Consider the following 12,267-nt stretch of genomic DNA (forward strand, 5'->3'; position numbering starts at 1 on the left):
TGCAGCTTTCAGCAGAAAACCCAAGTCAGGAATACAACCAGGCTTTTGTCTCAGAAATATCGAGTAGGCCAGCAGCTCCATTCCAAATGGTCCCATTAGAGAACAAGCCCTTTCCCTAGGGCATCTGCAAGTGACCTAGATGGTTCAGTCAGCATCAATAATGTTTCACAGTTTATGACTCCACAGTATCTTATATTTGCGGCAGTCCCAGAGACTGAATTCTGTTCATTGAGCCTGAGCCTGCTTTCAGTTCAGCACAGTTCGGTGCTGACATTGAAATAGCCGAGAGCAGGCAGTATCAGGTTTCAGCTTAAGAGTCAGGTCCAGCAAATCAGGATCTGTGAATTCATTATTACAAAAGAGGCAGAGGTTTTTCTTCTGCAGCAGCAGGGCTAAGATGCTATAAGGCCAGATACCTGTGTTTCAAGCCCAAGTAACAATCAAGGCTTTCCTAAGCACTTGTTACCCTGTCAGGTCAGATTATCCAATTTGACCCATGCAAAAATGTGCACATGAGGTCAGAAAACTATCAGCCCCCAAGGGTCAGAAGTCTGATTTCACAAGACCTCATTAACAAAAACAAACAAAAACCCTCAAGACCCCATCCCCCCCGCCCCCAAACCTGCTTTTTAAAACTCCAAAAGTATATCTTCATTTGGAGACTGGCTTCTTTTTCCAGAAGCTCCAATAGGCAAAATTATCGCAAACAAACACAAAACCAAAATAATCTGTTACTCAGCCTTGTTTCCAATATCATGAGTTTAAATTTCCATCCATCCACCTGTGGCAAAAAAGCAAGGGAGCTGTGTTCCATTAACACATTTTTTTTCTTTACAGCTTTTCTTGATTGAGATGACCTCTCTAGCATTTATGAAATTATAAGCATATTACATTTTACATCAACTTTTATCATGCATTCACATGCAATAGCCACAAATGCAAAGCTGTGAATTAAAATTCCCTTTCTTTTCTCATTACAAATTTACTCTAATTCCTAGCAGTAAATTAGCCATTTACAGGGTTCATATCACAGCTGCCAGGAGAACCCAGCTGGAATGGAAGGGAGGGAGAGGGAAGCAGCAGCGGCTAGGCTGAGAAAATGGCAAAAGTGGATTTTTCCCCTTTCTTTTTTCTTTCTGCTTTATCTAAGTACTCGCTCCAGCCCTGGTAACACATTTATCCTTTTTAAATTCCTACTTGAAGGAGAGAGCAACTACAAAACTTTTATGGTACTTAGCCCATCCAAAGCCTGCTGTGGAGAATTTGGGGGCTGTTTCTCTTTCTGTGAGGGTGTGGGGTTGTAGAGACCACAAAAAGCAAAATCGTCACCTGGGCTGTGCTATTTTCTGCTCACTTTAGCAGAGCTAACTTTGTATGGTCAAAAGCATCTAGGGGATTCAGGGAGCCAACTCTCTTAGAGAGGGATCTATAATTTTCAAATGCCACAGGTAACTTTTTACTTCTGACCACAGACAGCAGCCCAACTGCTATTTCCTACTATGGTCAACTCTTTAGCCATTCACATGCCAGAGTTTTATCAGTCTTTTCCCTTTTTCTTTTTTCCCCCAAACAATACTGTAGCTGTATTGTAGTGAGTTGAGGTCATTCTAGCAAATCCCAGCACTGCCACCATTATGTGAATTGTCCCCGAGACCACTCTCACCTTCAGATATTCACTGAAAGTTCTCAAAGCACTCCACATGTGATTGTACTCACAGTTGTACATTACAGTGATGTAGTAAGGAGACACGGCTGGTTCATAGTGGGGAAAGACACACATGGAGCCTGGAGGCATCTGTGTGCAGGCCTCCTCATGCTTTCTTCCTCCTGTGAGGAGTCACACAGGGTGCACTCCTCCCCCAGCAATGAAAACTCAGCAACATGTGTGTGGTGATTTCTGCTCAGGGAAAACCTTTGAGATTCAGAGTCTAGAGTTTTTATTGAGGGTTGGTCATATAGGCATGCACCAACATTTCAAACATAGAAAGAGAATAGGTGCTCAGAGTGAACTACGGGTTCGTGCAGTTTAGGCACAGCAAGTCAGCCTTATGAGTTAGGGAAGGTTGAAAAACTTCTAACCTTGCAAACAGGCTATTCTAAGGATAGGAATCTCAGAATACTTTGTTCTCCCATTCTGTGTTCTGCCTAGTCTGTCTATTGTCCTTTAGATTTTCTGGTGAAAGTCAGACACTAATCCATGATGTTCTTCCAAACTGCAGAAAGCATAGATTCGCTTTTTAAAGTCCTTCTGTAGACTTCAATTGAGAGGGAAAGTACCTACATTACTCCACCTTGGGATGCCCTTAGCACACAAAGGGTGTTCTCAAACATTCCCTTTCCTTCTCAACTTCCAATCCATTTATACACTTGATGAGAAATGAACAATAATGTAAACTTTATGGTTCTTGTATTATGATTTCAAACCTCTCTTTGCATCTTGTTTTTGTGTGTGTATCTCAGCAGAAGCTTGCAACAGGAACTTATTTTAACATACAGTTACTAATGTGCATTCATGAGTGTTCTTTTCCAAAGTAGTTGAACGTACTATCAACATGTAAGTTCAATAAGGATCTTTTTCTTGTAAGATTATTTTTCTTCTAAAATAATAATGACAAAGTACAACAAACTATTTAAATATTTCACAAATACTGCTATGGGCAAATTAAGATGGTGAAACTTTGGAAATGCAGCTGTTGGCTGGCAGGCAGCACTGTTAAAAGAGAGCTCCACATGTTTTCTCATCAGGTGATGGATAAAAGTCCATATTTAGCACAAGAAAGGCATTTTTGGTGTTCCAGTGTATACTTCTTAGAGGGGCTGATACTATCTGTAAACATTAGTTTGATTCACAATATTTTTCTTTTAAATCACTAATACCAACAGAAATGTTTACACTAGCCAGAATTACGAAGTCAGATTTCCTTCCTCCTTTCTTTCAAAATAATACTAATCACCAAGAAGAAATTAACGGAAGAAAATGGGAGCTTGTCTCTACTGAGGGAGTAGGGAATTTCTGGAATATTCTTGTCAAGGAATTTCAATCTGGACATACAAGGTTGGTGAAATGATGAACTGGCAGGTAAAAGAGCCCAACAATCGGTAGAAGGGCTTTAGAAAGAAGTCATTAGAACTTAAACCCTTGTTTAGAAATTATATCTGGGTGATTGTAGTGGCCCCATCCTTTTGCTACATTTTTTCTGACATTGGTTGATGGTGTCTCCTGTAGCGCTATAATTTTTTTTCAGTTTGACTAATTTTTATCTTCTAGTTGGATGATGTATGGTGAAATATAACCACTAAAATGAAGATGAGTGAGATATTGTTCTGAGGAGAATATGTGTGTGTGGGTGGGTGTGTGTGTGTTTGTGTGAACATATATATATGCTAAATAAAGTCATTTAAAAATTCCTTACAATTGTATACTTAGGCATGGTCACTCTAGTTAGTAAGTTAAGTATATGTACTAAAGAAGCTATGATTTAGTGTTTTGAAGTAATAATATCTGACAGTTGGGAGGATATTTGTCTGTTTAGTTTTGTAGACTTACAGATCGAGTGTCAAATTAGACTCTTAAAAATTCTAGTCATGGGCTCACTGTATGAATAAACAGTGACATCTAACCCTAAACCTGAGGTTTTAGGTCAAAAAGTCATCTCATGAAACTCAATTACTCAATTTTAGATCAGAAAATCCAAAGTTCTCAAAAATAGCTTAAGAACATTTCAAGTGGTTAGAGAAAGATGCAGGGTGGTCTACAGAAAACAAAATGTAAACACAAATAGAACAAAATGGAAGGTAGCAAATAGCAGAGGGTAGGGAACAAAACAGAGCAAAAGGGAAAAAAACAAGTTTGTTGTAATATAAAATACATGTCAGATATACCTAAAGTAGTCCATCTTACCACATGGTTTGTTTACTCCTAATACATAGATTAAAAAAAAACACAGTGTATTTCAAATTAAAAATATTTATTGTGGCAAGCACTGTCATGAGTGGTTTTCATGGAGTACATCTTTCAATCCTCACAATAGCTCTACAAGTTAAATCTTGTCTTCCCAGATGAAAAACTGAGGCTCAGCCACTGGGTATTTTTTCCCAAGATCCCACCGGTAGCATAACACATGACTAGAATTTGAAAGTAGTCTGGTATGATAAGAGGCTCTGAGTTCCTACCATACCATGCTGTGTTCCAACTGAGTTGCAAAAGCTAATGCGGAGTCAGTATATTCGTGATACTTACTAGATATCTAATGCACTTTATTTTTTTAATCCAGGTATCTAAGACTGCTTTTGGTTTTTGACTATGGGTAAAACTGTGGTGCCACTGTGTAGTTATCATAAACACATTTTCCAAACCAGAAACTGGGACAATGTTTTACAAAGGGAGTTTCAATTTTGTACACATGTTTACATGAAAAAATCTTATGAAGATATAAAAATGTAAAATACATTCAATTATATTTAACAAACCACCTTTATTGAAAAGAAAAATGAAGACACAAAAAAGATCCAGTTTGAAAATACCAAATATATGGTTCTATAATATATACTCCTATCCTTTACAGTCAAGTCATTTTGTTGCTCTTAGGTCTAATCTTCACCCTTACTAATTTAGTCACCATCCTTGTTTAGCTAAGGACTTTGAAGCCATTTCACGCTTCAGTGCAGAAAGGTAATTAATGTTGGAATTTGACATTTAAAAGCACACGTAGAGGATTTAATAACATTGATCTAATTACAATGCTTTAAGTGGTTATTTCTTTTCTTACCTCTACAAAGTAATTGTAATAGTGTCTGATGCTACTATTGTCATCGCTGTTTAAATCATAAACAAGGGGATTGCCAATGTGGAAATGTATCCTAATTCAAATTAGGCATAACATGTAGAATATTAAAATACAAAAACCTTGCTTCCTTTCTTTCCAATACAAAATAAAAATTATTACTTTCAATTTACTCAAAACCCACTCACACATATCTAGTTAAGTACTATCAATTATTTACCTGGAAGTCTTATAGGATACAACATTTAACTAGTAGATGAATGATAAATTAATTCTAATTTATTGGATGACTGGTTGAATCTGTGGTTTCATTACTAACTTGAGAATGATAGTTCTCACTGGCCATAATAAAACACACACACACACACACGCACACACACACACACACACACACAAGCAAAATCCTTTGGTTTGTAGATAGCTTTATTATCCAGTTTTATAATTAATTATTAACTCAGTATTATGGGGTGTCCATGCACCAGCTGCAAACTGGCTTCCCATGCAGTCTGTAGAATACACACACACACACACACACCCACACACCCACACACACATTCATGAATTGGAACACTTTTAGAAGGCAAGTCATGTTCTCTCCACTTTACCATGCTTCACACCACTCCCTATTGTCTTATATCTATTCTATCTTACTCATTTGGGTAATCCAGGCTTCTAGGATCAGATGAGTTTAACACTCTTGACTTAAAGGATGAAAGACAACATAGAAAGATCTTATATTAGCCATTACATTTTTTTAAAAATTGGCAACTAAGATAGGCATATATGTGTGCCAATTATTCATTTCTTTACTCTCAGCCCTATATCCTTTGTCTTTCTTTGTGATATCAGAGCACACCTTGTAAATATTTACCTTTTGCCAGTTGGCACAATGCTGGTTTTAGTTACAGAAAGAGCTCGAGGGACACTGCAAGGCAATAGCAGCAGGAAGGCACTTTCCTTCTAGGTTCTGGTCCTCCTTTCTTATTAAGCAGTACAGAGGCCCTCATGTATCAACTCCAGCCAGACACACTCTCAGGTCATATCCCCTCTAATCACTTTGTCCTTGGGACTGCCTGTTCCCACTCTCTTTAAAGAGATCTTAATGGTAGTCAATATCTGTCTGGGGAAGGGGGGCACACCTCATTAACAAGGGTACCTGCACAATGCATATTTGTACACCTAACTCTTAACTGTACCCCACAATTTTAAAATTAAAAATTAAAAAAAAAGAGATCTGAACTTCAGTCTTGGGAGGACCCTCTGCTAAGTTTTTGCTTTTGCATTGTCAACTCTCCTAAGCCTGGATATTGTGGCTGTTTGTTTTAGCACTTTCTGTACCTGGACCCCCGAGGGTTTCCTTTTACCTCTTCTAGTAGTTAAATACCTTTATTGGTTTTTAATTCTTTATGTTAGTCTTTTCTATTCAAATTACTGGTGTTATTTCTGTTTTCTCACTAGACCCTGACAGATGCAGTGGGGAACTAAGGTAGAGAGAATTTTATTCTAGTTAAGATGCACCAAAATTTCCCATGGATAAGGTTAATTAAGTGTTCTAGGAAACAGAAATTGAAGCAGGATCTCTTGTATATCAGGTTGCACTTCCATGTCCATAAATCAAGATCTACTTTTTAAAGTGTTATTTAATATTAGTAAGCTTTAATGAGTAGTAAAAGCCATCAGCGAATTTCTTACAAAGAGGAAGCTGGAAACCAGGCCATGGATTTTCAGCTTAAGGTGTCTGAAGTCATGTTGAGTAAGGACTTGAATTAAAATTAGTCTCTGGGGATACACACCCAGGTGCATAGAAAACTATACAGGTGGGGCCTTTCTCTTAGTCATCACTGAATTAATCATCATGCCAACAAAAGTCTACGTAGTTACAATTGGGTGTTCTTTGTCCTCAAAATATTTTGTTCTTTTTTGTGTATAGGTAAGGATTTGTAGATCAATAATAATTTTGATTTCAGCATGCAATTACATTCTCTTTGCTTGACTTCCTCTGAGTTATGTACAAGGCTTCCTGCTCTGAAGACACTGTGTATTTGTTTTTCTGCTCTAGAGTCACTGCATGCTGATGGCAAGTTAAATTATGAAAAACCTTAGTCTTTAATTCCATCAAGATGTTGAAGTCAGAGAAAGGTAAAGTTACAAATTAGACGGCACTAGGAAACTTGAAGCTGGCTTTGCAGGAAGGACTCATAATTTTTTTTTCTTTTTTGGTTCCGGTGGAAGTTAAGAAAGAATATAAGTAAGGCAGCTCTGTAAACTCATCTGCTTACAGTAAATCTGAAGGCTTTTAACTAGAAAACTTTGTTTAATAGGGCCAAAAGTATAAATAAAGTATAAACAAATTTTGACAAATGATGAAACTGTTTTCCATATTGATAAGTAATTTATACCTGATATTTTCCCCTTCCAAATGGTAAGGGTTGTGTAAGCTCAGGCAAGGCCTTCTAAGTCAGCAAGTAATTAAAGCAAGTAACTTTAGAGTTCAAGTCAATCCAAGTAACATATATTGTGTCCTTATAATGTGCAAAATACTGTGCCATCAAGAAGCTTAACAGGAGGTGGGATTGATAGTAGCTGATATCTGCCTGGGGTGGGAGGGGCACAGCTCATCAACAAGGGTATCCGCACAATGAATATTTGTATACCTCACCCTGAATTGTACCCCACAATTTAAAAGTAAAAATTAAAAGAGGAAAAAAAAAAAAAGAAGCTTAAGATCTGATAGGTGGGCAGATAGTTCGCTCCCGGCCACTGCAGCCTTGACCTGCTGGGCTCCGGTGATCCTTCCGCCTCAGCTTTCCATGTAGCTGGAACTACAGGCGCGCGCTACCACGCCCAGATAATTTTTTGATTTATTGTAGAGACGAGGTCTTACCAAGTTGCCCGGGCGGGTCTCGAACTCGCGGGCTCAGGCAATCCACTTGCTTCGGCCTCCCAAAGTGCTGGGATTACAGGCTGAGCCACTGAGCCTGGCCATCACCCTCTCTTAATAGAGGGCATTTATTTATTTAACAAACACTCACTTAGCATGTATATACCAGTTACATCAAGGTACCCAAGCCTAGACTATTTGTCCCAATCTAAGGAAGCAAAATCCTATGAGAGGCCTTTCATTGCTTAATATCTCTCTCCCTTAAAATGCAGATGTGCAAATGCTTAAGTGAACGTTGTATCTTCTGTCAGTACTCTGCACTCTCCCTCTCACATTACTGCAACAATTTGAAATATACATTAGAGGCTTTTAAGCAGGTTTTTAGGGACTTTAGGAACAGCAGGGCATTAATGTCTGTTCTCTTACCCTGGAAGTGTACAAGTCACCAATTCAGATTATCAGAAAAAAAAAATCTGCCTTATCTTTGGGGTCTAGAAACCCATTTATTTTTTAAAAAATCAAAACACATATTGATGAACATTTGCTGCAATTGTCTTCATTTCAATGTTTTAAAGGTTGACCACTTTTCAAAAGAAAAATTCTCCTGCTTCTTGAGTCTTTTAACATGATGCTTCCCTCTTCCCAAAGTTCCATCTGATAGATAAAATTTTATCTATTTTTCAAGGTCATTTCAAATAATACTTTCTCCAGAAAATTATTTTATCTATCAAACCAAAAGAATTTATTCTTTTCCACAAATCTTTCCGACTTTTTAAACAAGTTTCATAACATCAAAGAGTATCGTAAGGGTTAAAAAAAATCTTTCTCTATGATTTTTTGTTTTTTTTCCCCATTGTATCAAGAAGCTATCATATTGCTTTATTGTCGCTAATAAAAGGGGGACGGGTATGTAACTCAGATTATACATCCTCAAAGACAAATGCAAGACAAATGCAATTTATCTTTTACATTCCTCTGACAATGAGACCAAAACTAACTTTTTCATTGGAAAACCATGAAAGAAAAGTTAAAAACATCAGAGATTTACATGCAAAATTACATCCTGCTTCCACTCTATGTTTGGTTCGCCTGTCTCAAGAATCATTTTTCCTTAGAATGTGAAGTGCTTTGATGGAGCTGGAAAGTAAGGAATCATTCCCTCTACCTCATGGAAGCAATTCTCTCCTTTTCTGAGGGCCCCTCAGGGGAAAGAAATCACTTTCCAAGTCTTCTCAGAGTGCCACAGCTAGGCAATAGCTGAAAGCTGTCAGAGGTGGGACATCTCCCAGGCTGCAATCTCTCTGATACTAGAGTTTCCCCATATGTCCTCCTCCAAGTTCAAGAAGACACGTTGGCAACATGGGGTGGTTTTCCTTTGCTCAAGGAGATCCTCTGGTAACTCCCCTCAGCTTTAGCCAAAGCTCAGGTGCTTAAGAAAGGCTTTCTACCTCCCAGGTTTACTTTCCTTTTTTTAAAAAAAAATTGTGATTTAATATTCAAGGTAAAAAATATGTAGAATAGAAAACTCTGGGTGTGAGGTCATACTATGGAGATAAAATGCCTTTTAAACCCAAGAGTGCAACATGCCCTGACCCCAGCACTACATGGAGACCTACATCTTCTTCTTATCCCTCCTCCTTACCTCTGGACCATGAAGATGTCATCCACTGGCTTCTTACCTTTCAGTAAGTCCTCACACTCCTCAGAGTCCCTCCCTCCTAAGTGTTTCCTGACTTAGGTTACATCTGTCGTCTTCAGAACTGGCTTCTGCTGTCATCTCAGAGGCTTTGGAGTAAGGGGATATTAACACTCCCATGCTCATTGTAGAAGAATAAAGAATAACAGTGGTAGAAATTTTTGTTCCCTCTTGGGGTAGAAGGTGGGAAGGAACTGACTGCCCCAGCTGCTGATTTTTGTTTTCCAGCTTGAAAGATAGCCTTGGTTCTGGCTCATTTCAAAACCTAGTCCCTATTAGCTCCTGATAGTTTTCCACATAAATTCTGTTTAACTTCTGCAAAATGAAATTATTTCTGTTGCTTAAAACCAAACCTTCATTATGTAATGATATAACTCAGAAAAATAAGTCATAGAATTAATATTGACATACCAAGTGTATTAGATTCTTACTACCGTGTTCATGGTTTGCTTGATAAGGTAACAAGATTAAGCACCAGGAGAATCTGCTTACTCTGTTCACTTTGCAGAAAACAAAATACAGCAATTGAAAATGTTTTGGACACTTCAAAGAAAGCTGACAAGCAGTGCCTTGGAATGGTTCTAAACCCCAGGCATCAACAAAGTAAATGATGAAAACACGAACTCTCCCTTTTCCCTTTTAGATAAGATTGCTTACAATAATAAACACCAGTGTAGTCAGGGAAATAGTCAACTATACACTCTCTGAATGGAAAACCAGAACAATTTGTTCCCATATAAAATTTATACTCTTGGAGAATTTGCAGTACTGTGAAATGATAATTTCTCTGAAAACTTTTAGAAACAAGAAAAATGTAAACTAAAGATTTTGGAACAGATTCACTTATTGATGTACTTTATCATGCAGAAGTTTGAATGCCAGCGTGCTTTCCAATACATAATCCGAATCCTTTATGACTGAATTTTTTTTGAGAAACGTAAGAGCCTAAACAAGCAACAAACAATAAATAAACCATGTCAGAAATACAGTGGCATTACAACATGTCAATAAAATGAAAATCAACTATAGTAAATGTTACCTTCAGAAATTCCTGAGGGAAGGCACCCCATTGGAGATCATCACGATGTTTCCTGTCACTATAGTGAGTACAGCACTAGATTGTCCTCCAATACTGGAAAGTACTAATCTTCCTTAGAATTGCACAAAATTAAACAACTTGCTTATGTTTGATCAAAACAAACAAACAAACAAAAAGCTTTACTAGAACCACACCCATTAAAGCAAGATGCTCCCAACTGTCAGAGCTACTTGGAACAGAGAGTATTAGAAAGATGATTCACCTGTCCCTTCTCATGCTAACTCTCAGACTTAAGAGAGCTAGAATTTCATTTTATTTTAAAGTCGCGGGATATGAGTGGAGATTTACTTAGGTATAAGTAAGTTGCATGCAGGTGAAATTTGGGCTTCTAGCTAGTCCTCTCTCCCCCAATAGTGGCCCAGGTACCCAGTGTGTTGCACCATACCCCCTCTTTTTTCCCTCCGTCCATCCCCTAGCAGTGTCCAGAGACCTGGAATTTTCTTTTCTTTTTTTGAGTTGGAGTCTCACTCTGTTGCCCAGACTGGAGTGCAGTGGCCACTCCCGGCCACCGCAGCCTCGCCTGCTGGGCTCCGGCGATCCTTCCGCCTCAGCCTTCCGAGTAGTCGGAATTACAGGCATGCACCACCACGCCTGGCTGATTTTTTGATTTATTGTAGAGATGAGGTCTCGCTGCCCAGGCGGGTCTCGAACCTGCGGGCTCAGGCAATTCACTCACCTCAGCCTCCCAAAGGCGCGGGATTACAGGCTGAGCCACCGAGCCCGGCAAGCTGGAATTTTCTACACATTAAAACTGTTTCTTCTCTCTCTGCTGTTTTGGCAAGTTGACTTCTCAAAAGTTGAATATGTGACTAATATGACTTCACTGTAGACTAGTGAATGATCCTTTGGGCACATCTCAACTCAACCGAAGCCTGCTTCAGTTGAGCTTTCCTGTGGTTTATAAACCATTCTGTGGTATTCTTTTCCAGCTGAAGAAAGTTAGGGGTTGATTGCCATCCAAAGTTAGTTGATTGAACTATTGTTATCAGTGTTAGCATCATGCAAGGCTCTCCGCAAGCTTTATCAAATTACATCCCGAAAGCAATCCTGAAAGGGGAACATTATTATCTCCACTTTATAGACTTATTTTATTCAAAGAGAGGTTTAGAGGAGTTATATTAATCTGTATGAGGACCACAGCCAGTAAGAGACAGATATGACATAAACCTACATTCCCAAACTTGTATTCTTTATTCTTTACCACATTACCTATGTAAAAACAATCATCAATAATCTCATTTTAGAGCCAGGAATCTATTCAGATTCACTAAGTTGTAATAGATAATAGAATAGGCTTTTGACCCAGATGGCGTTAAGTTTCATTCCTATTTTAGTCTCTTACTCAAGAGTGACCCTGGGAAAGCAAGGTCATTTTGCCTCTCTGACTCAGTTTCCTTATCTGCAAAATGGGGTTAATAGTGGAACCTATTTCATAAGATGTTGTAAGGACTAAATGTGTAAAAGCACAGAAAGCTTTGGAATCGTGTTTGGCACATAAACATTCCATTGCTTCATAAATAAAAAATATTAGCTATTTATGTGCTATCATGTGACTGCTGGTGACATGATTTTCTTTGGCAGTTTTGATTGTCAAGGATTCTGGGGCACTATGTTCAAACTGCATGGTATTGCTTTCTTGAGAATGCTTGTAAGTTAACATTAATTATGTTGTTTCTGTAGGTGCTCAAAATTAGGTAGATGCAGGGGGAAAAAGCAACTGATGATAATTTCACTGTCCATAAGGAATTTCTAGTTGGAGTCAAGTTTTAATGAGAAAGGTGCAGCTAAATGGCAGAAGCTTAATGGC

This window comes from Carlito syrichta, unplaced genomic scaffold (assembly GCF_000164805.1).
Source record: "Carlito syrichta isolate Samal-C Ts95f unplaced genomic scaffold, Tarsius_syrichta-2.0.1 Scaffold303667, whole genome shotgun sequence".
Lineage (NCBI taxonomy): Eukaryota > Metazoa > Chordata > Mammalia > Primates > Tarsiidae > Carlito > Carlito syrichta.